The sequence below is a fragment of the Miniopterus schreibersii genome, assembly GCF_964146895.1.
Source record: "Miniopterus schreibersii genome assembly, chromosome: 12".
Classification (NCBI taxonomy): Eukaryota; Metazoa; Chordata; class Mammalia; order Chiroptera; family Miniopteridae; genus Miniopterus; species Miniopterus schreibersii.
The window spans coordinates 59575220-59603190 of record NC_138112.1 but is presented as its reverse complement, the minus strand read 5'-3'; the positions used below and the strand labels follow the sequence as shown (position 1 = coordinate 59603190).

The window sequence follows — 27971 nt, the reverse complement described above, 5'->3', positions numbered from 1 at the left end:
ATGAGGTGTTTTGGGAGTTAAAAATGAATTCAGTGACTAAGGAGTGTGTTGGGGAAATAAGAAGGGACCACTTAAAATAATTAGAGAACAGAAGATAGTATGTAAGCAAGGGCTGAAATTCTGCAAACTGTGAATCTATGGGGAGGAGACCTTGTGTTCTGGAAGTTTTAAGGAGGCTGAGGTACTTTCTGATTGGTTAGGTTCTTGAATCGCATCAAAGAAACCTTTGCATTTAGTGTGTCTGTAGCAGCCATAAAGGGTCAGAATCAGAGTACCCAGGTGGTGCGAAATTGCCATCACTTTGTAAAGGTGGAGGTTGGCCTCAAGTTTGAGGCTGCCTTGATGAGACAGTCTCTAGCATCCCGTGAAAAATGAGTCTCTGATCTTGAATTGCTTCCGTCTGTGGCCTGTCAGCTTGCATTTGAACAGTGTTTTGTCTGGGTAGAAGAATTCAGCTCTGACTTTGACTAAGTGGAAGTCATCCCAGAGACAGTCAGGACATGATCTCTGCTTTTTCTGGAAGCCTGGATGTTGATTTAAGACAGCAAAGCAACCATTAACCTCCTTTTACCAATTTTACTATGAATTTTGAAATCATTTAGAATATCCAGACAACTTTCTGAATTTCCATTTAATGATAAATTTAGTTGGTGCCATGAAGGCCCTTTCTTTGTGGGCAAACAGCATCATGTAAGTTCAACGCAATCAAACCTCTTATGCAACTGCAGCTTTATGGTGTTGCTACTCATGGTGGGCAGGACGTAGTTCTTTGAAAGATGAGAAGCTAAGACTTCGTCACCTGGAAATGCTCGGGACACCATGCATTTATGCAATCTCTCTTTCTAACTATATTCTGTATCCTCAATCTACTCATCTCATTACATAATTACTGCGGCAAGTTATAACAGAAAGAAAGGAGATGTGAGGTTGGAAATGGTAAATTTGGTACCAACCCCATCCCAAAATAGCTCTGTGACTTTAATCGAAGCATTTGGTCTCAGCTCCTTCTACTTTGAAATGGAAATAGCACTTGGGATTTTTTGACCTGTCCTCTGGGGGGATCAAGTAAGCTAATGAGCAGGAAAATACTTTCTAAATTATTATGCGATAAAAAGCCCATTGGCTGTTGTTAGGACTCTTGCACTTTTTCCTTTGTCTCTGTGAACAGTATTGTTATGTGGTCAGATACTAGACTGCTGTTATGGTTATAGCACAGGAAGAAAATTAAACATTCATGGGACTCTTCCTATGGCTCCTTCACAAACATGGCTTCATACAGGAAAAAAAAATTAAATCTCTCTCTCTTTCTCTCTCTCTCTGTCTCTCTCCTGCACACACACACACATACACACACACACACACACACACAGCCACTTACAATAATACCTCCTTCAGTTTCATCTTTAGCCTTCTAACAGGCTTGAGTGACAATTTTGAGAAGGATTGTCTCTGTTTCTTCAGGATTCTAAGATAAATCAATTATTCTAGTCTTAAACAACAGCCCTCGGGGTATGGCTTCTACATGTTAAAGTAACTCCTGGTTTTAAATTTCATTTAAATCAACACACGTAAGGTTAGTAATCAAGGCCAAAAGACATTAAAAGTAGGCTTACATTGTGCACCTGCAGTAGTTCATTCATGTGTGAGTTAAATAATGGACTTTAGCTTTGTGTTCCTCACATACAAGAAGACATTAACCTTGTCGGTGGATTCTGTGACCAGAGAACTCTGAAAATAATACAATTAACATTTATTGCATGTTTACTGAGTGTCGCTCAATGTGCTAGCACCTTGCAAATATCACCTCTTAAGCTTCCATTCAACACTTTAGGGTAGGTACTATTGTTCTCTAATGTTTGGGGGGGAAGGGTTGAGAAAACTAAGGCTAGAAAAGAATACCGCGGTACAGGGTCATGCATTTGGTAAGTAGGGGGCCTGAACTAGGGCTCTCTGACTTCAGGACCTATGCTTTTAATCACAATACCTTACTGCCTCCCAAATGAAAAAGAGGTAACATATTTTACTGATGTTAGTATCCACTGAGTGCCTTGGTTTAGAAACAACTGTGGTCAAGTTTCCCATCCTCAACATTGAACCCAAACCATGACACATGTATGGAGAGGGTGACAGAAATGATTTTCTATTTTTACCATGTCAAAGAATCCTTTGGTTTCCCCCCCTTCCTATGGAACGTCACTGATGGTCTATAAGTATAATCACCGGGGCACCGAGTTCAGAGGTTTGGGTTCTATAATAATCTATAGACCTTTACAGACAGTCAAACAATTCATTGTACTCCTGAGAAGAATTGGGTTTCAAGGGTGCTTAGAGTAGGAAAAGCAAGAAAATTAGCAAACACAACAACTAGCAATAAATGACTGTCGGTATTCTTGTTTTTTGTCTTTGAAGCTTGATCTTTGTTTCCTTTCAGTTCAACCATTCATTAATTTACTGCATATATTGAGCACCAACTCTTTGCCAGACACTTTCCTAGAACCAGGTGATACCATACCTAACCAGATACGTGTGATCCCTCTAATGTTGAAAATAGGCCATAACAGTCAACCAAATCATCGATTGCATTTGTGACGAGTACTATAAAAAAAAAATGCCAACATAGTGTATTATTTTCCTAGGGCCACTGTTACAATTCCTAAAAGTTATTGTAGAATAACTTTTTCAATTTTTTAAGGGTTTTTACAAATAATCTATTCCTTTTAGTATAAGAAATGGTTAGACACCTTAACTGAAAAGTCTAATTTAGCCTTTTCCAAAATAAGCTTTGGGGAGCAAATACAAATGTAAATGCTTTGGATAAAGGGAGCCTTGATCCCACTTTCTCACCACGTATTACTTATGTCCTCCACATTGGGAAACTGTAGAGTTTATTATCATATAAAGGCTCTGAGAAGTCCTGCAAGAAAGGAGTCTCCCTTACTTTCACACAAAGTCCCTGAAATGTTTGTAATTGTAGACATCCTCTTTAGATTATACCTGTTGCACTGTGAACAAAAAATACTGTTGTTTTATTTCTTGCTCATGTGTTGGGAAGATAAAGGGAGCCTGACATTTCCAGAGGCAGAAATGTAAATTCACAGGTAAACTCCCACTCGGTGGCCAGTTAGAATGTCTCCTACCTTGGATTTCTAATTTCTTAGCAACAAGACATCCTTGCAGGAGACCTTGGATTGCTCAAAGCTTCTGTCTAACCATGGATACATGAGCATAACTTTTGTTTGCACCCCAGAGGTATTTCAGGAATGTCCTCCATTCTCTATCTCACTTTTTCTTTCATCTTTTCCTTTCCTTTCCTCTTTGATTATTTCTACTTTTCTTCCCCTTTAGCTCACTGTGCAATGAGTAGTTTACTTTCACCGAAGATGTAATTTGGAGGCCTTGATTTAAAATAGGCACTGCAGATGTTTTTGCTAAGTGAGCCCTTTAAAGCATCTCCTTGGGTACACAAGATTCTTGCTTTAGTGTTTACCACTGGAACAGAGTTAGCATCCAAATTAATGTGCAGCTATGACTGCCCTGGAACAAAGCAAGGATTGTGTGATGACTCATTGGCTAAGCTACTTTTTACTTCCTTTTAACAATTTATATGTGTGTGTTGGATTGCAGGAGGATATACACAGATATTCAAAGCAGAAGCCCACTCACACATACCACCACTTTAGGCAGAGTTTTAGCACTGTTATCATGCATAGCCCAAACAGGACTCTGTGTCCAATAACACTTCCCATTCAGGCTTCATCTGAGACCACTGCACATATTCTTTTATCTGTATTATAGCATTTATTGTAAAGCCAAGCTCACAATCCCAGTGTATCCTTTACACAAAGAGACTAAATGTGTCTCATGGCTAAAGTTTAACATTAGCTTTTGTCTGCAAAAGGGAAAGACAATTAGAAAGTTCCCAATTTAACATTCTAATAATCCAACAGTAATCAACACTCCTCAGGGGTTTGCTAGAAACAAAATGACCTGCCTTTTCATATAACTAGTGCCTATAATGGAATGGGATGAAGTGTGAATTTCACCAGTGATGTTGCATTTTATATATATATGTATGTGGTGGGACACTAGACTTGGTCAGGAGGTTACAGGGTAAGATCCATAGTAGATAACCAGGCAACTTCTCTCCCACAGAATGATAAACAGAATCCCAACTGACAAACAGGTGCCGTTTTCTCCCAACTATAAACATAGCACATTGAGGACGCTTTATCCAACCAAAGAATTGCATTGCACACATATGCATATATATGCGTACTATACACGTGCATTCATATACCTACAAAATATGAAATGTGCACACTTCTGTGGTGATAACTCACTAAATAATTAAATAAGTGTATCTCAGATAATGTTGACATCTTGGGGTTAACTCTTCCCCACCTTTCAAATATTTGTATATTCAAACCCTATATCATACATTATAAGAATAGATCCCCTGGACAAAGTTTTAAAATAATATCTACATGTATATTAACATCTTGTGTCCTCTCATGTGCCATAATTTTACTCTTATAATATCAAAACAATTTTCTATAGAAAACTGCCTACCACGTGACTGGGAAGTGAGCTAGTTAACAGGAGACGTGAACTCTTTCAGAATACCAGGGTCCTAGCTGAGAGCTGTCTATGTCCCAGCAAAAGAAAAAAGTCTCAATATTATATATTCTTAGGACTTCTGTTCACATGCATCAATGTACGTACGTCCATGGGAGAGCATATGCATTAGTCTTTATAGCTATTCTAAATTAAAATGTTCCATGGCAAAGTTATTTTATAAAAGTCAGGGGTTATAATTGCTCACACAGAAATTGAAAGGGAAACACCGAAGTAAATCAGAGAGCCAGGGTGACATTACCTCACATAAGGCTAATGGGAAGGTGACGGCTTTTAATTAAAATGGAACCGCTGTGTCGTGACAGCACTGATTTGATTTTTGCCTACCTGCCCCACTCAGAAATTATAGATTTAAAAGATGTAATTAACAGAAAATTAAAGATTCCTTTTCATTCTGAACTGCGGAAAAGGTTCCCGGCTCCCTTCCTCTCCCAGCCCCGACTTCTCAGCTGCTGTGGAGCCTTTTAAGTTGCATTTTACACCACAGGCATCAGGCGGCTAATTAGCAGAGCGGGACTGTGATCACTGACTCTGACCGGAGTCCCCTCTCCCCCTTCCCACCCTTCCCACCCTTCCCAGAGCAGGGGCGTTTTTCTGAGTAAAAGGCAGGAAACCTTCATCTTCTGTGCTTCCCACTTTAGTAAGCTCCAAGGAAGGCCCCTGCACACGAGGGGGATGTTCGGTGTCCTTTCCTTCTGTTAAACGGGACCCATCCACATGGCTGTGAAGTGGCTTCATTGACTTGCAGCCTCAGGAGGTCTGTACCCAAAGCAGGGCGAGACTGAAAGACCCCGTCTTTAGTCCGCCCCAAACCACGTCTGCTGCTTTGGCCACTGTGTATCCCTACCCAGCACCCCTTAGCTTTTCACTTTGTCACATGAATTCCATCTAAATGCCCTTCCCCCAAATTTTAGTGGTTTAATGAACTTGCACATCCTGTCATTGTCCCTCTAGGTAGCCTTTCTTTAAATACCATTTAGTCTATATCTGATTTTGCCAAGAGCCTTGGTGTAACCTCTGTTCCTCAGGAAAACAAGTTTTCTCTTCAATCAAGTTCTCTCTTTTGTTTCCTTATTTATTTCAAATCTCCTTTCCTTGGAAAAAGGTATTATGCATAAGTGAGTTTGAAGTGAACCCACCTCAAGAAATGGCCCCTTTCTACCTGAATTTGACCAGGGTCCAGTATTAAGCCTCACCCTGTCCTGTCCACCTCTTGATTTTGCCTTTACTGCTTCCCTACCGCCTCTCCAGAGCCCTTTTTGTCATAGAATATCACCACCAGTGATTTCTGTGGCTAAACATGTCCCAAACTAGAGCATGGGAACTGTCTCCGCCCGCCTCCTGCTGGGGCCTCTTAAAATTGTTTCCTCAGTGCCTTGTATTTGTGACTCACTTTCAGGTTGACACATTTATCCAAACATAACATCACATGTTTACAAACATCCTAGCTGGAATTAATTAAATCAAGGGGTGTAAAAATAGCTATTAATGATTAGCCTCATCCCATTATTTTGGGAATATGCAAATGAGCAATATTTTCCATTCCCTGCCTTCGCTGATACTCAGTGCTACCACCCACTACATCTGCTGTAATGCTACTGAGAAATTGGTTGAAACTGAGTCCATGTGAGCAGTTTTCCCTGTTGGGGGAGCAGTTTGCAGAACTCTACACCATATACTGGGTGAAAAGCTCTAGATCTTCTGGCAGATGGCCAAGAGCAATAGGCCAGTGGTTGGCATTACTGATGAATATATAGTGGGGATACTTTAATTGTTCTCTGGGATCCCCCTGTTGAAATGCCTTTTCATTTTATTCATGTGGAATCAGTGAAGTCTAAGGGGCCATAATGCAGGGACAGAATCTGTAGGAGACATTCAGTGAGCCTAGGATGACCTTGTATTATAGATGCCCTACATCAGTAACTTTGACCCTTTTTGTCTTCAACCTGTAATAAAAGTACACTTGTATCTCAACCCAGTTATAAACACATAAATGCATAATCCAGTGATAAACTATTCTCAGTGTACAATACGCTCTAATATGTTCTATTCAATTCTCTTTTGTTTTATTTAATTCGGGTCATAATCCATAAATTCCATGACCAACTAGTGGCCATTGCCTAGTTTGAAACCCATTTTCTTATAAGGTTTCAGTGCTGCAAATTATTCAGATCACCTTCACATGTATTATTCCATTCGATCATCACAGCTCTCTGACATTGGGGATTTTTCAAATGTTATATTAATATTTAATACTCTAAGAAGAAAAGTGCACATATAAGAAGCATACATGTCCATGACATTTCACCGACTGAACACCCTTAGATAACCAGCGCCTACAATAGGAAACTGACAGATGCCCTCACCTCAGTGCCCCCTTGTACACCCTCCGAGGATGATCACTATCCTGACTTCTAAGGGCCGAGATTATCTTTGCCTATTTACATTACATTTACTTGTTTGCATACTTTACATCTTATAAAACTCTTTTGAACCTAGCTTCTTTTGTTCACATTATATGTGTGAGATTCATTCATATTGTCGTGAGACTATAGATTACTCATTTCCATTTCTGTATAGTATCCCATTGGGTGCATATACCACAGTCATCCATTCATTCGTTAGTGGTCATTGGAACAGTTCTCGTTTTGGCCTATAAGAACTGGATAGTGATACTATAAACATTCTCAGATGTGCCTTTGGTAAACACTTCTACACATCTGTATTGGTGATAGATACCTGGAACTGCAATTGTTGGGTCATAAGGCATGAGCCTGTTTAGCCTTACTAAAGACAACTGAACAGTTTTCCAACGTGGCTGCACCAGCTTATGCTCCCACCATCAGTGGGATGGTTTTAATTCTTAGGTTCTATTGCATTGTTTATATATGAAAAACAAGGCCTAGAACTGAAGCAGGTTACCAAAGTCACGGAGCTAATATATTACAGACTTAGAACTAACACTAGATTGCAGAGTCCATAGTCAGTGGCTTTTGTTTACTTTTTTTCTCTTTATTCTTTATTAATACTTATAAGGGCCTTTAAATAGCTTTATTTTTCCTTTGTCCATCTTCTCCAGGACCTCACACACACATGGGCACATAGGCACACACAGCCTGGCCCCCGTGTAGATACACACATAGACTCCCACAACACACATACACATGTACAAACAAACATAAAGGCATACACACAGACACACACCGATACACAGAGGCATACGCAGATCCAGATACAAATGCATACAGACATATATGTGTACCCATACACATACAGCTGTGGACATAGAAATACATACAGACTCACACAGACACACATCGAGATAGATACACACACAAACACAACAATACAGCTGGTTATATGTCATATTTTTTCATATTCTTTCATTCTTTTGTCAACAGCAGAATGAATTCCTTAAGGTTATATTTGCATGATGTATGGTTTCTCAATAAATGGCTGTGCATATATTTAGAGGGTGATTTTATTCTTAAAATTTTAAGATTTCTGAAGAAATATATTTATACCCTACTTTGGTAACATGCCCTAAGCTTAATTACTAGATAAGTATCATTCTTTATACAGCATTACTGGACAGGTCTATGTGCACTGAATTCATAAGCTATATTACTAACTTAGAGGATCTTCTTTTCCCTCAATGGATATTTCTATTCAGGTTCTACTGAATTATTGAGAGGAGATACTTTTGTCAATGATCAAAATGTGGGCCTTACAATTCCCAGAAACAAATATGAAAAATATTTTGGTTTCTATTGCTATGTAACAAATTACTACAATTATATTAGCTTAAAACAACATACAATTAATATCTCAGTTTCTGGGGAAAGGATGCTGGACACAATTTCCCTGGGTCCTCAGCTTGAGGTTTCTAGAGGCTATAATCAAGGCATTGGCTGGGCTCTAGGTGGAGCTTTGGGTTCTTTTCTAAGCTTAAGTAATCTTTGGCAAAATTTAATTTCTTGTCCTTTAGTCCTGAGGTCCTGGCTTTCTTTCTGGTTGTCAACTAGGCCCCACACTCAGCTCCTAGAGGCCACTTACAGTCCCTTGCTATGTGGTCCTCTTACAACAACAAGGCAGTTTAGTTCTTTAAGGCCAGCAGGAGAACCTCTTGCTACAGTATCCTAAGCCAGATCTTCCATAACCTCATGTATTCACTGGAGTAACCTCCCATCACCTTTCCTGTATAATGTATCCCAATCCTGGTAGTGACTATCCCACCACTTTTGTCATTTTTTTTATTGGTTAGAAGCAAGTTGCAGGTCTCACCAATACTCAAAGGTTGGGAAGAATATACAGTGGTGTGGTGTGGGGTGATCTGAGAAGTGTACCTACAATTGAAAAATTTTTTACCTTCTAACCAGGTACCTATAATTTCTGTCATGCCATAATAAATCAATTTCTATTCATAAGATGTAAGGACTGTAGCAGCATCTTACAATCTGATTCATATATCACATGTTAAATTTCAGAATATATACTTATTCACATGTACATAAATACAAATATGTAAGATTCTTTTTCATTTCACATCCTACCATAGGACTGGAATGAGCCACAGTTTAATCTATAACTTGATACCTTGTCACCCAATGGCTTGATAGTGTAGATATTTTACAAGCCGGTGATTTCTCTAACAGGAGTTTATATTACCTCACTCTCACCTTCAATATGAATAAGAAGAGATTCAGAACATCAAAGGAGGTGGATCCTTTTGAAATGCAGCAGGCTTTGTCATAAACCTTCTGAAAGATAGCTAATCTTTATTAAAATCAAACCTTCAAAATAATGTGAAACCATCATTCTCTCTGGGCTATATTACAACATTTGGTTCAGAACAGATCTGAAACTTCAATCAGTATAAATATTCTCGAGCATGGTAGGTGGATAGGGCATGGATAAGATGCACTGTGCTTTCTGGGAAACATGCCAGGCAGTGACTTCAGGGGACCACTATCAGGACTTTTCTTGCTCGTCTCCTGACAAATGGCATGCCTGCTTAATCAAGGCCAGGTGAGATGCGGTGGCTGCCCTTTAACAAAACTATAATGGAAGACAAAAGAGATAGGTGTGGATGTGACCAGAAGAGTAACAGAGTTTGTAGAAGGGGAGAGATGGGCAAATGAGAACATCTCATCCTGAAAGGCCAAGAAGGAGGAGGGGGGAGTTAAGTCCTATTTTATGAAAAAGACCACAGGAAAGGCCATCCCAGCCTTTCTTTCTGAGTGGTGCTTACAAGTCCAAGTTAAAGTGACTCATCTTTGGATTTGGGCAGCTGGGACAAGATACCTGGCTCTGCTACTTAACAGCGTTGACCAAGTTCCTTAACTTTATTAAGCCATCATTTCCTCGTCATTGCAGGGTTGTAAGTGATATACCTTACCTAAAGAAGCTATTATAGTGCTTGACCCTAGTAAACACTGCAACAAAGCAAAGACATAACCAGGAGAACATGTGACCACAAAGATGGAAACAGCACACTTACAGGTTTCTTCAAGTAGCTCACTATCTAATGCCCACTACCCAGGCAAAATCATAATTACAGAGCAACTGCTAACCCCTAGAATAACGGCAGGATGTCTCAGCAGCCTCCAAGAGAGGTCGGGATAATCAAACAGGTGCTTCCCTGGGCCTGAAGGAAGCCATTTGTTTATCTATTGTATCTGTGTCTCTAAGTTTGTTCCAAAAATTATTAGACTCCATTTTTTTTTTTTAACCTTTCCACCGAAGAAAAATGGCAAATGGGAAACAAGGGTGAAGGGAGTTTTCAGCCGAGATGCTTATGAGCTAATGAAGGCCAAACAGATTGAGTCCCTGGAGAAGAGACAACAAATCTGCAACTGGAAATGACTTCTGGCGTAGCAATGGTCAAATGTCAGTACTGTTTTTTTGGCAACTGTTTTCCAGATGATAAAATGACAATGACCACGAGTAAGAAGTTAAATAATTAGAACTATGATAAAGACCCATCCTCCACCAGCACTTAGGAATATTTAAAGAACTGAGTTCTTAGCCAAGGTGCAGTCTTCATAGAGTTTTCCTGGTCTTAAGGGACAGATGCTAGGAAAACCACACTATATTTTCTGCTCCTGCTTCCCATTTCTCTTCTTCACCCTCAGCAATGGTTTTAGGATCGCAAGTCAAAAGCAAGAAGATGAACAAAACCTTTACATATATCACAGTGTCAGTTACTTCTCTCTTCCTCTGTAGCTCCAGACAGAGCATAGAATATGTAGCAGAATTTTCAAATCACAAGCTATGGGGACATATGACTTGGAACTAAAGATCTCTAGCTAAGGTAAGGTTTATGCACATAACTTAGGCAATTAATATTAGTTTTTTATTAACTAAGAATACTTTTAAATTGCATTTCTCTTAGCTTGCCGTCCTTTAACGGCCACCAAGGGCCTATGTTTGTTACAAACATTAAGTTGGGATAGACATGCAAATTGGCTATTTTTCAACCTTTTAAGCAGTCAGGTTAGCCAACCGCTTTTTATTACATGGAACCAGATGTTTCAAACACTCTAATAAAAACAGTCAAGAGAGGGGAAATACGGGGCATACAGTAAAGACAAACAGCCAAACAAAAAGGCCAAAATAACAGTGCAAACCCGCATTTGGTAAAATAATATCATAAATTCTTCATGGTGTAATATTTTATTAAAAAACCTGAGAGCTCAGAAGGACCTTTGGAGGCTAACTAGTAGGACTCTACAGAAATGGGACACCTCCCTTGCAATTCCTTATTTTTCCACCAAAAGCACTTGCTGTTTTGTGTTTTCCTAACCTCTGTGTTTTCTCATGCACACACCCTTCCCCAGCTCCACACACACATGCATCACTGTTCCATCTCATTCTCGCAGATCCTGTAAATTGTTCAGCACTGAGTTTTATTCTTTTCAGAATATATGACAGGACTAATTACCTCTAATTTTCAAATAGCCCCTAATGTACCCTTCTTTCATGAGCTCTTTGAGACATAAAAGACACTTTAAAAATATTTAAACATTGGGAACTGTGGCTGATTAAAAAATAATTTTTATGTATCAATTGGGGAGCCCCTGTTCACAAGTTAATAGCTTGATGGTCATTTTCTTTATTATCATTTAAAATTTGAAGCATAGCCAGATAGCAATCAGATTAAAATTTGAAATTTCATAGGGGAAATATGCGTGGAATTTCAAACTTTGTACCCCAAGATTTTGAAAATCAGTAAAATGATTGTAACCATTATATCGAACAAACGCAAACTGTGAATGTAATCATAAGGCAATTTTATTTCTCTCTCTCATTTATAATTTATTCACTGGGACTAGTTTTACTTCTGCCCTAGATGAAAACTTTCTATATATAACACAAGGCACTATGATAAGTAATTGAAGTATGCATAATATTCAAAATTTTGAAATTATATTAATATTAAAATTCCTGCCTTCCCAAACGCAGGGCCAGTTATTGGTGGGCAGCCTAAAGTCACAGACTGGGGTGTGGACAGGGCTGGTTTCTTCTCTCTATTGTGACCTAGTCTTTTTCTCCGCCTCTCTCATCTCCCTCCTCCTAGTTCTCACTCTTCTTTGTTTGATTATGGTTAAGGAAAATAAGGAGGTGGGAAGAATAGCTCTTCTTGGGTAGTGCTGCCTTGAGCTGACATCAGTATCTTCGAGTTTGCCAGTCATTTGAAATTGACCTTCTCATGGTGGCCATGTACTCGTGTTCTTTGGTAAGTCGTCCCCTCTCTCATTCTTCCCCAAATTTTCCTTGCTGAGAGCGGTGCTCTTCCTTAACACATCACATACTCTCTCCTCAGCCCCTAGGTGTCCAGAAGTTCTTTCAGATTTCCTCTGGTAAACCATTTACTTCTGGAGGCCACCCTCTTGCACAGGATTGAAAATATCTTCAAGGCTCTTTCGAGAAACTCATGTGTGTGGTCAACATTTGGTGTTTTGCCCTTGAAATTTTTAAGGTTGGTTCATACAGCACCAACCTTCAGAGCCCTATCTTTAGTCCTGTGATGAAGGACAGGAGTGCATCTCCAGTCTTTTTCTTGGGGTGGGTGATGGTAAGTTATAGCCCACTGACAATTCCCTCAAAAGTTCTCCTCTAATAGTCTTCTTGAAGCCTCTCTCTATTAAGCTGAGGGTTATGATGTAAAACTACCCACCACATACCTCAGGAGTGGGACTCATAGGGCAACTCTCTCCAAAGAAATCTTCATGAACTTTCTCTGATTCACTGGTGCCTTTGCTGTGCCTAAGAGATTATGAGCTGTGCAGCCACTTGTGACTGTCTCCATTGTAAATGTGTATCTTCTTTGGAATGTATCATCTCCTGTATCTTGGTTCCATGGGGAAAAACTCCATTTAAATATTCTCTTATTCATATAAATTATAGCAGTATAATTTAGGTAATGATTTTATGACAGTATACAGGGGTTCTTCATTTTTTTATTCAATAATTATTTGACTGACTTATGCACCCAACATTATTCTAGGCTCAGGAAATAAGAGTGAACAAGCTACCTAATGTCCTGCTTGATACTTGTGGAGCTTATATTCTTCTGAAGGCAGAAATATAGTTTTTAAAAGAGGAAAGTAAATAAATAACATAATTTCAGAGAAAGGAGATGAGTTGCAATGTGCAGATGAATACGGAGTCCTTTGATGGAAGTTCGTGGAGGAAGATCTGGGAGAAAGTGACATGTATACAGCAGTTTCTCACAATTATTGAGAATGACGGAATCTATATTGTGAAATAAAAATATGTACATTTTAATGTGCATGAGCACATCTGGAGAACCATGTGTAACGTGCAATGGAAAATTTCATATACATTTCTGAACCCTCCCCCCATACGACATGGGAAGAAACTCTCATCTCTTCCGGGGGGATATATTCTGATCTGATCCAATGAGGTGCCCTGTCTCCCTCTTCAGCAGGTGCCCCCCACCAGGTCTGCACGGGGATGTTTGTGACCTTGTATCAGGGCTCTTATTGCATTTGTAGATTATTCTTAGTCTCTGCTAATGAGATGGCTCAGAGTTCGCTTTGAGTATCACATCTTAATCACTTGATTTCTGCAGACGCTTTCTTTCTCCAAATAAACTCTTCAAAGTGCCTGCTGCTCTGTGCTCATTAACCTGAGAATGGCTTCTCTAACTCCAATTTAAAAATTCTCTTCAGTGCTTGAGACTTCTGTTCTGATCAGGATTCTCTAAGCAGTGATAAAGGGAGGAGGGTTTTAGACTCTTGAGTGTGGGGGGAAAAAATTAAAAATCAATGACCAACTTTCCATCTGCAAGGGTTTTTTTCTTTATTTAGAAGTACAGACTTTATACTCCTTTGCAGTGTGACATAATTAAGATCCACCCAACGTCACTGTCTGCCAGATTCCCACTTACTCATTTCACGCTCAATCAGCTTCAGGTGACTTAAAGATAGCAAAATAGTTAGTTAATGAGTAAAGAGATGAATGAATATTCATCAACTAGGAAGTATTTTTTTTCTTATGCTCTTCCTACTTTTAACCACAATGGATTTGATACAGGCTTCAGTATGAAGACAGCAGCCCGTATTCAAATAGAGCCAACATAAGAACAAAGCCAAATGTCTGTATAAACATCTACAACCTTGTTCCACTTGCCGGTGGATATTCTGTTGGTGACCTGTATTTCTACAGAATTGCGACTCTGGTGGATTGAATTAAAGATCTTTTGGATACAAATATGCAGATCCAAAGAGGAGCCGCATCTCTCTTCACCCTTGCCAAATTTCACATGCCAGGGAATGTATTTTCTTGGTATATTTCAAGCTGGCTGGAAAAAGACTGATTGTATTTACCATTGGTTTTGAAAAACCAAATGCTAAAATTTGCTTCTCTCTTAAGGGACAAAATAATAAATTACATACCATAATTAATAAATTGAAAATATAGTTGCAGATAAGTGTAGTTTTTGATGTTGAAATCATTATGAACAAATGAGCTTATTTAAAAATAAGCTTGCCTGGCCAGGCGTGGCTCAGTGGTTGAGCATCAACCTAGGATCCAGGCGATTGGGGTTCGATTCCTGGTCAGGGCACATGCCCGGGTTGCGGACTAGGCAGCCAATCAATGACTCTCTCAACATTGTTGTTTCTATCTCTGTCTCTCCACCTCCTTTCCTCTCTCTGAAATCAATAAAGATATGTTTAAAAAAATAATAAGCTTGACAGGCACTTAGGAGAAAAAATACCATGCGGACACCCTGGAATGTCTTATGGGAACAGCTCATAGGGGAACAGCCTGATGTCAAGCAGATAATAAGGATCTCATGTCAACTTGTTTTTCTCCTAGAGTCCAAAAGAGTGTCGTAGGCTGCCAGCCACATTTTCATTAGATGGCTGCTCAATATGAAAATTTGGCCTTCATCAAGGGTCTGCACTTTGCAAACCACAGCACACTGCCATTCTCTTGTCTCTGCCTTCAGTGAACTACTCAGAATACTTTAAGGCTCACTTCTCCATCAGAATTTCAACCCAACAAGGGAGATAAATTATACTTGACTTGAGATGATCATTTCTTCAAAAGACATAACTATGAGAATTGGTATTATTTTGATTATGTTAATCACTTTGTGTATTCAGGAGAGGTCCCTGAAGTAGAAATAATCTAAAAACTATAGTTCTATAGAGGTTTTAGTACAGAACACAGGCAGGCTACTGAGACAATAATTGAACAATTAGGCTCTGAAACTTTGTTAGACTTGTTCCCAGAGAGTTTTCCGTCACCTTGACCCACAGAAAATGCAGAAATCTCTGACATTTCAGGGTATACCCTGAATGGTATGCCATCTCCAGGTTATAACCAAATAATTTAGGTTTTGCTTGGATGCCCCAGGGAACTGCATTGGAATGAAAAAGAAATGAAATAGCCTTACTTTGAAACAAGATGGGTCATTGGGCAGGGCACACACTTGAGGTAAAGTCAGGGAGACACAACTAGCCATAGAAATGAAGACAAAAGCCAGACTGACAGAGAGGACACCACTTTCAAAGCTGCAAGGATAGCAAGGTAAGTGCGGGTGACCCCTTGACACAAATCCTCTTGCAGGCACAGGAAGCATGGCCATGGGGGAAGTTCAGGAGCAGATGATATTTGGACAGCTGCATTGGTAGGTGACAGATGGCAGTGTTTTGGTTTCTCTTTTCATCACTCCCATATGTAATCCCTAAGCAAATATTCTTGACTCTCCCTTCAGAACAAATCCTTAATTTACAAATTCTCCGTATTCCTATTGCTGCCACTCAAGAGCCAGTCATTTCTCAGATGCTCTATTGATCTACTATGGATCCCTTGAATCAGTTTTCACGCATAAGCATCAAAATCAGACTTTATGTTCTCCAATAGGAAATCTGCAAATGCTTACCATTGCATGTACAATGAAATACAAATAAGTTGTTTTCCGTGGCCTACCAGGCCTAGCTCTCTGTAGTGGGTTGAATAGCGGGTCCCTGAAAGATATGTCAACATGCTAACCTATAAAACATGGATGTACCCTAGCCGGTTTTGCTCAGGGGTTAGAGCATCAGCCTGCGGACTGAAGGGTCCTGGGTTTGATTGCTGCCAAGGGCACGTTCCTCAGTTGCAGGCTCGATCCCTGGCCAAGGTCAGTTGGGGTGCATGCAGGAGGCAACCAGTTGATGTTTCTCTCCCACATCAATGTTTCTCTCTCTCTCTCTCTCTCTCTCTCTCTCTCTCTCTCTCTCCTCCTTCTACTCTCTCTGAAAAGCAATGGAAAAAAATATATATCCTTGGGTGAGGGTTAAAAAACAACACCACGTGGATGGGACCTTTTTTGGAAAAATGATCTTAGCATATGTAATTGAAGTTGAGAATCTTGAGATGAGATCATCCTGGATTATTCAGATGGGCCTAAATATAATGTGTTCTTATGAGAGACACCCATCAGAGAGACACATGGCGAAGGGAAGAAAGCCATGTGAAGGCTGAGGCAGAGGCTGGAGTTACGTAGCCACAGACAAGGAAAACTTGGAGCGAGCAGAGCTAGAAGAGGCAAAGGAGAATTCTACCCTTGGGGAGTTCTACTGGCATCTTGATTTCAGACTTTTGACCTCCATGAAAGGGAGAGAATACATTTTTTTTTAAGCCATCAAATTTGTGATAATTATTCTGGAAACCAAGGAAACTAATACTTTCTCCATTCACATAGTCTACTCTTTCGCTTGCCTACTTTATTCTTATAAGACTAGCCTATTTTTTCCCTTATTTAAGTTTAACATGCTTTTTGTCCTAGTCTGTTTGGACTGCTATAACAAAATACCACAGATTGAGTAGCTCATCAGCAACAGGAATTTATTTCTTATAGTTCTAGAGGCTGGAAGCCAGCGATCAGGGTGTGAGCGTGGTCAAGTGAGAGCTCTCTTCCAGGTCGTAGATTCCTCATTGTGTGCTCACATAGAGGAAGGGCCAGGGTTCTTTCTGGAGCTTCTTATAAGCTCACTAATGCCATTCATGAGGGCTCCACACTCATGATTGATCAACTCCCAAAAGCCCCACCTCCTAATACCGTCACATTGGGCATTAGCATTTAACATGAATTTTGGAGGGACACAAACATTTAGATGATGACGTTCCCCTAAACTTGGAGCCTTTTCATTAACTGTCCTGCCTGCCTGGAATATTTTTCTCTCAGATCTTTTTATGTCTGAGTTCTTTCTTTTTATTCTTGAACTTAAATGTCTCTTTCTCAGAGGGGTATTCCTAGACCTAATCAGTGTAATATTCCTCCTCAGTCATTCCCTGTATCACCACTCTTTTATTTTGATTTCAATACTTATCTCTACCTGATATTTTCTGGTTGGCTTATTATCTGTCTAATCCCTAAAAGGGAAGCTCAGTGCTCCATTCTTCAGTGTCTGACTCCATGCAGAATCCCCCCCCTGGTATTTAGTAAGCATGCAATTAGTGTTAAATAAGATGTATATCAGAAAGGTTGTCAGTGCCTGAGGGGATTAAGGTGGTTATATTGAATATCTAGGAATTTAGGGAACAGGCCATGTCCTAAGTTGTTGAGGGCCTGGGATGTTGGATATGCTATAATGAGAAACTCATTTAGACTCAGTGAAGATGACAGAAATGCTATAAGAGATCACAAATAAATATGAAGTCATGATGTTGGGGCCAAACTGTTAACACTTCCCAAACTAGCACAGAGTATAAACTATTGGAGCATAAGATGAGAGCTCAACCTGAAGTGATGATGTCATGAGGCTGAGTGTGAGAGTCAGTCTAGAGAAGATGGCCAGGATTTTGTTCTGCCGGTAGGTAGAGATCCATTGCCCACTCCTAAGAGGAGAGAAGGGCTAACATTGTTGGGGAAAAGTCAGATACGAGCCGTAGGAGGCAAAGACTAGAGCTCCCAACTGCTTTGGCAAGGAAAAACTTGGCTTTCTGATAATCTAGACATAAAAGTTTCTAGTGAACTAGATTTAGGGGACTAGATTCTTCCCAGCAGGGCCAGGTTTCAGTTTGAATACAATAACTTAAAATGGTCCTACATGCTACAGCATTAGAACCTAGAAGAGGCCATGCCCAATGGCTGGATGACACTGGGTACCACATTGCCTAACTATGAGAGCTGGCAGGGAGAGCATCCCTGGGATTGTCAGTATTCAGCCTTTTGTACCCTGTCTACCTGACCACAATTTAAAAAGCTTAGTGAAGACATACTAGTTCAACTAAGAAATTTTTAAAAATGCATATCATTTGAAGATATTTAATATCATCTGAGAATAAAGTAAACCAGGAGGACTACCTGTTAGATGACTAGGAGGTCTTGGAAACCACTGTTAGAACCACCATCTTAGTGAGTTTTCCACAGGTTGGAGACTGCCCCAGTACAGTATCCTCGGGGCATCTTTGTGACTTTCTCATGACATTAGTTTAACAGCAGCATCCAGAGACCAGTGGAAATCTTATTTTGAGGCTTGCATCCATTTTGGAGATCCCAGTGGTAGGATCTTTTGAGGTATCCTCTCGCAGGGTATACAGCTTGCCTCACAGAAGTTATTTCAGCATTTTTCATCCCCTCTGACTTTCCCACAGGATCTCTGTTTTTATTGTTAGCTGCATATTTTGAAAGTGAAAAACTGATCAGGTTGAGGAAAAGGCCTACTATATGTTTGTCTGTGTGGGCGCAAATGTGGAATAAATATATATCATGCAGGGCGGATGATATGCTGTGTTATTTATCTTCATTTGTGAGGAGAGATAAGTCTCTCAGGACCGTGCCAGTCCTGATTCATTCTTCATCACTACATTCATGAAGATAAATGCCATATTTACACAGACCACAGCGATCATGTGTTCTTTCAGGCCAGAGATTTAGATCGGTTAGAGCTGGAGGTCGACCTGGTGTCATTATTTGAAAATCAAGGACACTTTGTATGCAGCATTTCCTACTCCCACACATCTTGATCGCCAGTGATAAACTAGGGTACCGCTAACAGCTAAAGAAGCATTTAAGTAGCATATATAGCTTCACCCATGTCTACATTCAGATATTCACTTCATTTTAATTTAAAAAAAATGTTTATTTCCTGTGTATTCTCAGCACAGCATCCTGCATTAGTATCATACTGATTAATAAGATATGGTCTTGGTTCTTACAAGGTGGTAACTAGCAATGGCCGTGTCATTGTATTTTAAGGCTATGGCTAAGCAAGTGGGTACCTTCTCCGTTCTGTGCTGTGGACCCTGCTTTAAGGAATTGATGGGTGAGACCCCCTTTCCCCCAGGACCAAATGTACTTCTTCTGGTTCTACTTCATTGTTTTACCCCACGCCACTATATTGTATGGAAAACCAGGCAGAGAGATATAGAGATTAACTCCCATGATAGCAACGGCATATAAACCAAGTATAGAAAAGTTGAATCTAAATAAACAACATAAAAATACAAATGGCTCAATAGGATCCCTAACTTTCCAGGGATTTTTCCATGTGTGAAATAAACAACTTCTCACATAATCAGATGCTTAACCTCAACAGGGCAACCTGATTTATTTTCAGTTAAAATTTCAGAGTGGTACTGATTAAGACTTTGCTGCTTAGGGTGTTACTGTTCACCATTCTAGAAAACTCCAGGTCTGACTTGGAAAACATAAAAATCACTAAAGGCAGATCTAGTTATAGGAATTTAATATTGTCTTTTATTGAAGACCCAACAAACATGCTGCTGGCCTCTCCCTTTGTGGTTTATACACTGTTTCCATAGACCCCCCGGCATCCCATTTAAAAGTTGATTGTTTCTTTTAAATGATTAAAAAAAGTTTTTAATTACAGTTGACAGGTAATATTATATTAGTTTTGGGTGTACAACATAGTGAGTTTTTTATATAACTTACTAAGTGACCACCCCAATAAATCGAGTACCCACCTGGCACCATATATAGTTATTACAATATTATTGACTATATTCCCTATGCTGTACTTTATATCCCCATGACTACTCTGTAACAACCAATCTGTACTTCTTAATCCCTTCATCTTTTTCATCCATCCCCCCACCTCCCTTTCCATCTGGCAACCATCTAAATATTCTCTGTATCTATGAGTTTGCTACTGTTTTGTTTGTTTGGGTTTTTCTTTTTGTAGATTCCACATATACATGAAATTATCCAGGTTTTATTTTATTTATTTTATTTTTTAAAATATATATTGATTTCAGAGAGAGGAAAGGAGAGGAGAGAGAGAGCTGGAACATCAATGATTAGAGAGTCATCATTGATCAGCTGCTTCCTGCACAACCCTGACTGGGGATGGAGCCTGAAACCCGGGCATGTGCCCTGACCTGGAATCAAACCACGATCTCCTGGATCCTAGGTCGATGCTCAACCTCTGAGCCATGCCCAGCTGGGCTAGGTTTTATTTTTAATTCTTCTTCCAGAAATTAAATTTCTGAAGTTAAGACTTTCCATTGAAATGAAATTATTGCCGCTTTTCTCTTGGTTGGCACATAAAAGTTGATATAATCGGGTTAGTAAACTAAAAAGGATTTCCATAGCTTCCTGAGTCTGGCCAACTGGACATTTCCAAAATCATTGTCCATCTTTGAAAACTGTTACTTTTAACTATATGAATTGTTGATATCCATAGTTTCTGACAGGAAATGGCACTTTTAGAAGGTTTGCTCTAATCATACTGATTGTGTGATTCAAATTCAGGTTTACTTTCAGTTGTGTGGTGTGTGTTTTTCCTGGGCATAACCAAATAAGCAATTTTATTTACTTATTTAAAAAACATTTATTGAACACATACTACATAGCAGTAATACTTTAGGCAGCATAGTCGAGGAAAACCTGTCTGAGCAGGTGACCTGGAGGAAGTGAAGGAGCCAAATTTACAGATATTTGGGTAAAAAGTGGTACCATTGTCACGTGCATGCATAGCTACAGCTCTGTCTGGGTGAAGAACATTCTAAGCTGACGAAACCACAAGTACAAGTTTCCTGAGGAAATAGCGGGCTTGGTGTGTTGCAGAAACAGCAAGGAACCAGTGTGGCCACTGTGGAGTAAGAGTGGTAGCAGTAGCAGGATAAGATTAGGATGGATGCAGAACCAAGATGCAGATGTCCCCGGAGGCTGCTGGAAGCACCTATTACTCTGAGTGATATGAAAAGCCATTAACCATTGAGCAGAAGAATGCGTGGGATCTGATTCCCTTTTGATAGGATCCCTCCACTATGTGGAGGAAAGACTGAAGGTGGGGCAGTAACAGACAGCAGATATTGGACCAGGCTTTGGAATAATGCAGTAATCCACAGAGAGAGAATGGACTAGGGTGTAGCAGTGGAGGTGAGGAGAAGTGATGTGACTCTTGACATACAGGGTTTCTGATGTGTAGGCAGCAGGATATAACAGTGATAAGGGACAGAGGGAATAGAGTGCAAAAGCGGAGGTGAGACCAACAACTGAAGCCCCAAGGAGACTTCGGCCTGGGCCACTAAGAGGATGGTCCCTGGAAAAGTGCTTGACACATGGAGGAGCTTAAAATTTTTTCTCGAATGAATGAATGAATGAATGAATGAATGAATGAATGGAGTTGCTATTAGAAAAGTCTTAGTCAGGGATGGAGACTGAGTTAGAATCAAAAGTCTTATTTTGGAGAGGTTGATTTTTAAAGCCTCCCACTGGAGGTCGTAAAAATGAGTGCGTGCGCATACACACACACACGCACGCACACACGTTTGCATTGCCAGCTATAGATATATGATTGGCAGTCTTTAGTTTCTAGGTGACATTTAAAGCTACTATGGGATCACATAAAGAGTATAGATAAAGAAGAGGTCCACTCAGGGAGCCCAGGTGCACGCTAAGGTTTAGTGGCCCAAGAGATAAGGCAGAACTAGTGATGGAGGCTGAGCATAGCGACCATTAAGGTAACAGGAGAACCCAGAGTGATTTCCTAGGAGCCAAGGGTGGGGAGGACAGTGTGGCCACTGTGTCGAATGCTGCTAATTTGTGCCTAATGTGAGAAATGAGAATTGGCTGCTTGATTTAGGAATGGACATAAGCTCTCACCTCTCACCTCTTCTCTGCCCCCTCTACACACACTTATCATTACTCATTGCCTTGCTCTGGCATTATTATAAATCCCAGGCACATTGACTTATAACTCATATTTCATATGTACTATTGGAGGGTAATCCATGGTTCTTGAAACCATGAGATTTGGGGAAACTTTCTATAAGATTTGAGTTCACATTTTTTAAAACCGATGACAAAAAAATCCACAGACCTTCTCAGAAATATATTTTGATTGTATTCAGTTTTACTTATGTAATAATAGTGATATTCACTGGTGGCATATTGCTTTGAAATTTAAGAAACACTTTTACTCACATTATCTGTTTCAAACAAAACCATCTAACACAGTGAAACACTCAGCTCTGAAGCTTGCACCATCGAACTCCACCACCTGCTAACACCTCCATGAAGGAGTCAAGCACCGGCCCACACTTCGCACCTCATTCCTTGAAGATTATAACACCTGCCTCCCTGTTCTCTCCAATCCCACTCCTGCTAGAATTTTTGGTGATTTCAACATCTGTGTCAGTCCTTTGATCTTGATTACTAATTGCATGGGCTTTTTCTATTTGTTCTTGCTCAGGATTTCCTCTTTGTGCAGTTTGCACCAACTGTATGTCTAAGCTGTAAAGATCTGTATTTGTTGTAATTAAAGATTGTTTTGTTTACCTCACTATGCTTCGCAAAATGACAACTCTACTTCTTCATGTTTCCCTGCTTCTGTTATTTCATGGCCCTCAATCTCCGATTCTAAATTCAAATCATGCCATTGCTAGGGGAGTGTTAGGAGGGAAATGAGGGTAGTGTGAAGGGTGGGGAGGAGCAGGAGATGTTAGTATCTCTTGGCTTTGGGAGTGGGGAAAAAACCCAATTGGAGTTTGCAGCAGAAACCAATGTCAAACCTTAACGTGTCATGTAACTCTAATAATTCAGAGTGTTCTATTTAACTATTTCTTATCCATATTCAAGACACATCATCTCATTCAATTTTCAGCGATGGTTTTGATCGAGACACTGGAACAGAGAGAAAATGTGACTTGCTTAAGGTCATGCATCTGATAAATCAGAACTAAGTACAGGCTGCCGATCTTCTGACACCATTGCATTTTTTATTGGCATTAAACAATGCGTGGTTCAACATGGCCGTGGTTAAAATAGTGCCTTGGCTCTCTTCCCAGGAGAGTGTTAAAATACAGTTGTGATTCAATAAATATTGTCACCAGTGTTGTCTGCGGTGATGGTGGTGGCAGCAGATAGAGAAATGCGCTGAATTTTTCTAATGGAAGCGTTTTTGTTTTGTTTTTTAGATTGTTAAACACGTTGCCTGTTTACAGCATGGAGACCACACTGGAGAGCTAGGTGGGTGATAATTTCTGCTAAATCTTTCCCACAACACTGAACACCCCAGCATCAGCTAATGCGCAGTGGCTCATTATACAGTGTCAACTCCAGTAACGGCAATGGCTGGCTTTGCTAGCACGAGCAACTTGTGGGACGCCCAGCTACTGCAAACCACTACTGGGCTTCAAAATATAGGCTGAAGTATGGTAGGAAAGACATATTTGGAGTCATATTTGCAGATTTCTTGTATGTTTCTCTTTGCCCCTTTAGAAACAGCCTTCATGTTCCCAGCTCGCCACCAGAGATGGCTGTCCTTGGGATTCCCTTCTCTTGTGAGTGCCTCTTCCTTTAGTCGTATATTAAGAACTAAAGATTTTATAAGGGTAGTGGTGGCCCATGGACAGAGCTGGATGAGTGGTTCTCCTATGGAAATATTTCTGAAGCTCCATCCTCACCATGCCCTCCACCAGCCAATCAAGCCATATGCACAAACATGCTTACCTACCACTGTAGCACAGCAGCCATGGGTGGCATTTCTATCCATAGAGAGAAGATTGGGAAGTGGGAGGAGGGATGCAGGAGGCAGAAGCACTCACTTCTTGCTCTGTGATTTGTGACCAGGGGTCTTTTTGTCTCCATTAAATTGTAGTCTTCTGGAAGGTAAGATCCTGGATTTATTTTAGTCTAGTACTTATGAGCCATAGTTGTCCCTCAATGAATATTTATCAACAAAATTAATGCATTCCCTTCTAAAAAGTCTAGTTAGGAGTAGGTTTTAATCTTCTTGCCTCCCTAGCACAGTGCCTTACACATAGTTGGTCGACATTAGGTGTCTGTTTAGTGAAGGAACAAGGGTTTGAATAAGTCCATCCATCAGATGGTACCTTGTTGCCATATTAAAGGCTAAGCACACCTTTTCCAATTAGAGACAGAGAAGTGATGGCTTCTAGTCATTTGGGGGGAGGGACCAGGAATAACACCCTTAAAAGTGGTTATTTTGGAAGGCAAAAGCTAATCTGAAGCTATTTTCTTTATTTTTATACTCAAATGTCTATAAAACAGGAAAACACCAGAGACCTATTCATTGCTCACAAATGATCTATGGGGCAATAATGAGCTTGCTTTTCAGCTGTGCTGCTCTTTGGCGCTATCCTGTGTTTAATTGAAAATACGCTGTGACCTTGGGTTTGTTCACTGGGCACGGGGGGTGTCTAATTGGCACGAGACCTCTGAAGAACTCCCTTTTCACAAATGTCATTTGGCTAATTTGGGTTCGCCTGCGGGAAATCATGTGTGAAGTCCTGTAAAATCAAGATGCATATTATTTGCATGCAAATCATATGAAGCTAATAGTTTTCCAAAAAAAAAAAAGAGAGAGAGAGATTAGCTTTTTATTTTGCTATACCTATTTTTTGAATTCTAAATGCTATCAGTATGATAATAGTATTGGCCCTAACAGTCTCATGTTTCATCATAATTAAATAAACAGCTTGTGAATTGCAGTCCAAAAAATGTCAGTGTTCCACTCTTAACTTAAGGGGTTTCCATAGAAACCATGGGCAGCAAGTTTAACTGACTTTTATTGGACTTGAGGCTATCTGCAGCACTGACATCTCTCCGTTTTGCTCTCAGTCCCTCTGTGTACAAGTCTCCTGCTCTACCTTTAACCCTCACAATGCTCTCCCCACCTCAGTCTTCCCTCCTCCTCAGTTTCCTCCTCCCCTTCTTTTATGAGGAAGTAATTTGGACTCAGTTAGATTTAACAAATGCAATAATACTAAAATGAGCTCTGATACTTAAGTGTAATTGTGTTATTAGCTGGAAATGTTTTTTTTCAAAAACAAAAGAATTGAGAGTTAAGTTTACTCAAATAGCACATGCTGGCAAGAAGGAACCCAGTGGAAAATTTGCAGTCTATGTATCACAGTCCACATTCATACCCCAACTATGGTTTTCCTTGATTTAGCCAACCCAGACTGATGTTTCTTTTCAGTCCTAATTTTTAGTCTTCTAAATGGAGCATGAAGTCATTGTGCTGATTATATCCCAAGAGAAAAGATGAGTTTATTTAGGAAAGAAAACACATGCTATGTATTGTATGCCCACTGTGTGCCAGGTATTTTGCTATGTAATTTCATTTAGGTTGTCTTAGTTAATCCCATAGAATTCACTGCCAGGTAGGAAGATGGATCTGGAGCTGGTGGTTGAAGTTCAGGCCCCCCAGCCAGCTGGCTGGAAAGCCTGGAGTAGAGTGCTTACATGTTCTGTCTTGGTTTCTCAAAGACCAAATGAATATAAGCATTTCTAAGAAATGGATTTTTATTAGGATTAGAGATGATAATGTAGCCAGTGCCCTGTAGTAGTGATGTTTCTCTCCATCCCTTCAGAAATGAAAAAAATGAGTTGCCAACAGAGTAAGTCATTCATCCAAAGCTAGAAAGTGTGTGCATGCAGTGCAGTGGTTAAAGGGGGCCGATTTAGGCAGACCTGGGATCAATTACTGATGGTGTGATTTGGGGTAAGTGATTAACAGAGCATCTAGTTGAAGGATCATTCAGTTGTTATGAGGATTAAATTAAATAGCATATTCAAAGTACCCAGAAAGTGTATGCCAGCTAGAAAAGCATTATCTTTAGCTGTCTCCCTCCCGACCTTTCTGAATTGTTTTGCTTTTAGTATGGATTCAAAGTGAAAAATGATCAGTCTTCAAAATCTACCTAATACTCATAGTTTAAAATTATCTCGCAATTCATACACTATCACAAGGTATCCTGATAACAATGATAAAAGAATGACAGACAATATCACACCCATTTTATGGGTTAACATAATGGAGAATCAGAGCTGTTATTGGCAAGATCTCCCTATAGTGATGGAGGAAGTTGAAATTTTTACCTAGATCTCTAGAATTCTTCTTATAATTAAAACTCTCAAAGTCTGTTGTTCTTATTTGGGTCCTATGTACATGAGTTTTAAGGCTGAAAATCCAGCAGAATTTAATTCATATTTCTAATTATGGTGGGAGGAAGAAAATTTTGTCAGGGAAGGAGCAAAAGTAGGAAGGGATCATTGCAAAATCTGTCTCTTGCAGACCTGTTTCCAGGTTGTTCTCTCAGGATTCAAAGGGACATGTACAATTACAATTCTCAATCTCAGGGGCGGATGAGACATTGATTTTGTGCAGCAACACTTGAATGTTTCTGGATGGGAAAAGGTGGGATGGGAAAAAAAAAAACCTCAAGTCAGATATGAAGTCAGAGATGCTGGTGAGCCCCTAGTGAATTTATAAGAGAGTTTACAGCTAGGATAAGGGTGTGATGGCATGATTGCTGGAGAGCATGATCATTAACACACACAAACACACGGGAGTGTACCCACATACACAGAGACACAGGTATAAAGAATTAATCCAAATGAGTATGTGTTTAAATTATAATCATTTTATGGCTTCAGAGAGCTCGTGCTAGGAGATGAAATCTTAGCTCTACCATTTTTATTTGTTGTGGCTTATACTTGTTTTATTACTAGAATATGCATTCTGTGTTGTTTTTGAAGGAATCCCTGTAAGTCCCTTTCTTCATTTTATATCAGTTAGTTAAAACTGAATAATATAATCCCTAAAACCACTTAGACACCCAGGAACAGTAGCACGTCACAATGTGCTGAAAGCATAGGAACAGATAATGAGGGGCAGGCATCCCCTCTGTGTTGGGAAATCCTTCTTTTGCTCAGGATTCCTCTCCTCTGTTATGGAACACCTGGCACCATTGACATGTTAATGAGTCTTAACCTTCTTTTCTTATTTCTTAGATGAAACAAGTTACATATGGACATTTTAATATTTTTCTTCCATGCCCTATTAGAACATATTGGTAAATTTGGGGCTGAGGAGAGTGGGTAATAAAGGGAATCTTTCTCGATGCTCTAGAGCAGGGTCATCACACCTTTTTGTAGAGGGCCAAAGAGTAAGTATTTTAGGCTTTGTGAGCCATAGAGCCTGTCACACCACAAAATTGTGCTTTACTGTGAAAGCGGCCATAGATCATACATCCCTGGATGGATGTGTAAGTGTTCCAATAAAACTTTACTGACAGAATCTGGTGATGGGCCAGATTTTGTTTGTGGGCAATAGTTTGCCCACCATTGAGTTTTGACTACATCTCGATCCACCTTCCATTTCTGTTCACATGGCAATTACAGCTTAAAAGATAGAGCTGGGGAGTGTAAGAGTGACAATCATATCCTACTCTCATTTGTGGATATTACTTTTTGGTACACTTATTTTTGATTAAACTTTAACTTTTCAGTATTTCTTTAGCATAAGAAGAGCATATGCTTTGTCTGCACATTACAGAAGGGAACAGAAAGTTCAGGTGGCTTGCATTAATGTAGCCTA

At 39.8% G+C, this 27971-nt stretch overlaps 1 protein-coding gene across 15 annotated transcripts in view; it reads left to right on the top strand.

Moving 5' to 3' along the window:
- LRRC4C (leucine rich repeat containing 4C) overlaps window positions 1-27971 on the top strand; it is an 834219-nt gene that overhangs the window by 787457 nt on the left and 18791 nt on the right. For 8 of the 15 annotated variants that reach the window (XM_081155247.1, XM_081155246.1, XM_081155250.1 and 5 more), the window contains 2 exons: window positions 23542-23593; window positions 23846-23907. The gene's annotated coding sequence lies outside the window, so the exon portion shown is untranslated. The remainder of the gene's footprint in view (window positions 1-23541; window positions 23594-23845; window positions 23908-27971) is intronic. The other 7 variants (XM_081155249.1, XM_081155240.1, XM_081155239.1 and 4 more) reach the window with 1 other exon arrangement.